Here is a 2,878-nt window from a genome sequence, read left to right on the forward strand (position 1 = left end):
ACTTGCAAACTGCATACAGACACACATCAAAAAGATCATCCACCATGATCAAGTCAGCTTTATCCCAGAGATACAGTGATGGTTCAACATATGTAAGTCAATAAATGTCATAAATCATATAAATGGGCTCAAAGACAAGAACCACATGGTCATCTCAATAGATGCAGAGAAGGCCTTTGACAAAATTCAAAATACATTTATATTCAAAGTCCTAGAGGAAATTAAACTGGAGGGAACTTACCTCAACCTAATTAAAGCCATATATAACAAACCCACAGCCAACATCGTTCTAATTGGAGAAAAACTTGAAGCATTCACATTGAAATCAGGAACCAGACAAGGCTGTCCACTATCTCCACTTCTCTTTAACATAATGCTTGAAACTCCTGCAAGAGCAATAAGACAAGAGCAGGAAATTAAAGGAGTAATAATTGGAAAAGAAGAGATCAAATTATCCCTTTTTGCAGATGATATGATATTATATCTAAGAGGTGCCAAAAATTCCACCAGAAAACTACTAGAAATTATTAACACGTCCAGTAAAGTGGCAGGTTACAAAATTAAGCTACAAAAGTCTGTAGCCTTTCTATACCAATAACAAGCAATCAGAGAAAGAATAAATGGAAACACTCCCCTTCACAATAGACACAAAAATAAAATATCTCAGAATAAAACCTGACCAAAGACATTAAAGTACTCTACAATGAAAATGTTAAATCTTTAAAGAAAGAGATTGAGGAAGACATCAGAAGATCAAAGGGTCTCCCATGCTCATGGATTAGAAGAACTAATATTATGAAAATGACCATCCTACCAAAAGCCATTTATACATTCAATGAAATGCCAATCAAAAGCCCCATGACATTTTTCACAGAATTGGAAAAAAAATCCTAAGGTTAATAAGGAAGCACAGAAGACCTCAGATAGCCAAAACAACCCTGAGCACTAAGAGCAATGTCAGGGTGATTACTATACCAGATTTTAAGCTGTATTATAGAACTATAGTCATAAAAACAACATGGTACTCACACAAAAATAGACCCCTAGAGCAATGGAACAAAATTGAAGACCCAAATTTGAGAAAATGCAATTTCGGCCACCTGATATTTGACAAAGGGACCAAGAATATTCACTGGAGGAAAGACAGCATGTTCAGCAAATGGTGCTGGCAAAACTGGATCTCCACCTGTAGAAGAATGAAACTAAACCCCTATCTTTCACCTTGCACAGAAGTCAATTCCAAATGGATCAAAGACCTCAATGTAAAGCCTGACACTCTGAAACTGTTAGAAGAAAACATTGGGAAAAATCTACAAGATAAAGGTGTAGGAAAGGATTTTCTAAACTGGACAGCAATTGCTCAGGAAACAGGGAAAGAATCAACAAATGGGATCTCATTAAACTAAAAAGCTTCTTTACATCAAAGGAGGCAACCAGGGAACTGAGGAGAAAACCCACAGAATGGGAGAAAATCTTCACCAGCGACACATCTGACAGAGGTTTACCATCCAGAATATATAACAAACTCAAAAAATAGAGAATCAAGACAGGAAGTAGCCCAATTAAAAGATGAGCTAAGGAGCTGAACAGAGAGTTCTCAGAAGAAGAAGTAACGATGGGCTAAGAAGCATCTTAAAAGATGTTCAACATCACTAATAATTAGGGAAATGCAACTTAAAATCACTTTAAGATTTGATCTTACCCCAGTCAGACTGCCTAAGATCAAGAGAACAAATGATACCAAATGTTGGAGAGGATGTGGGGAAAGGGGAATGCTCATCCACTGCTGGTGAGGCTGCAAACTTTTTCAACCACTAAGGAAAGCAGTGTGGAAGACTCTTAAAAAACTACATATGTGGTGGTGCACACCTTTAATCTCAGCACTCGGGAGGCAGAGGCAGGCTGATCTCTGAGAGTTCAAGGCCATCCTGGTCTACGTAGTGAGTTCCAGGACAGCTGGGGCTACAGGGAGACCCTATCTCAAAAAGACCAAAAAAAAAAAAATAGCCTACAAATGAACCTACCATTTGACCCAGTTATACCACTCCTTGGCATATACCTAAAGAACTCATCCTATTGCAGACACACTTGTACATCCATGTTTGTTGCTGCTCTTTTCACAATAGCTAAGAGATGGAAGCAACCTAAGTGTCCCTCAATTGACGAGGTGGATAATGAAAATGTGGTTCATTTATATGATGGAGTTTTACTCAGCAGTAAAGAAAGATGAAATCATGAAATTCACAGGTAAATGGATGGAACTAGAAACTGTTATATTAAGTGTAGTAACACAGATTCAGAAAAAAAATGAACGTATGTTCTCCCTCATATGTGGAACCAAATCCTGATAAGTATGTAACCAGACATAACTACAGGAACCAGGATAATGGAAAGGAACCAGGAAGGTAAAGAAAAAGAAAGAACCTGAGAGAGAAGAACAGTAGGAAACATGTGTTAATAGGGGATATAGGTATAAAAATTGGATTAGTTTAAGGGAAAGGGGAGGGAAGGGTATACAAGGAACCTAGGGGATAAAGGGAAAAAAGGAGCTCAAGAGAGGTGGGACTATGGGAGAAGGGTATTATTAAGGGAGAAGGGAGAAAGGGGAAAAATGGGGGCACCTTAATTGGGGAAACCATGATGGAGGGGTTAGACAATGCAAGAGATAAATAATGCCTAGCTAGTTTTAAAACCAGAGGTAACCATATTAGTCCAACAACCTACTGCCAAATTATACATACCACATCAAGAAATATATGTCTAGGCAAGGTTTATCTGAGAACAATTGGTCTTTACCCAAGCTTTATCTACATGGCACATGGTAATTAAAAGTACCAGACTGGTGGAACTAACCTTCTTGGATGTTTAACAGACATAC

General features: G+C 38.0%; 1 protein-coding gene across 1 annotated transcript in view; it reads right to left on the minus strand.

The window, feature by feature from the left end:
- The window catches only part of Efcab13 (EF-hand calcium binding domain 13), a 103,217-nt gene that overhangs the window by 39,543 nt on the left and 60,796 nt on the right, over window positions 1–2,878 (minus strand). The gene's annotated exons all lie outside the window — the stretch shown is intronic.

This window comes from Nannospalax galili, unplaced genomic scaffold (genome assembly GCF_000622305.1).
Source record: "Nannospalax galili isolate Female #2095 unplaced genomic scaffold, S.galili_v1.0 scaffold1128, whole genome shotgun sequence".
Taxonomy (NCBI): Eukaryota; Metazoa; Chordata; class Mammalia; order Rodentia; family Spalacidae; genus Nannospalax; species Nannospalax galili.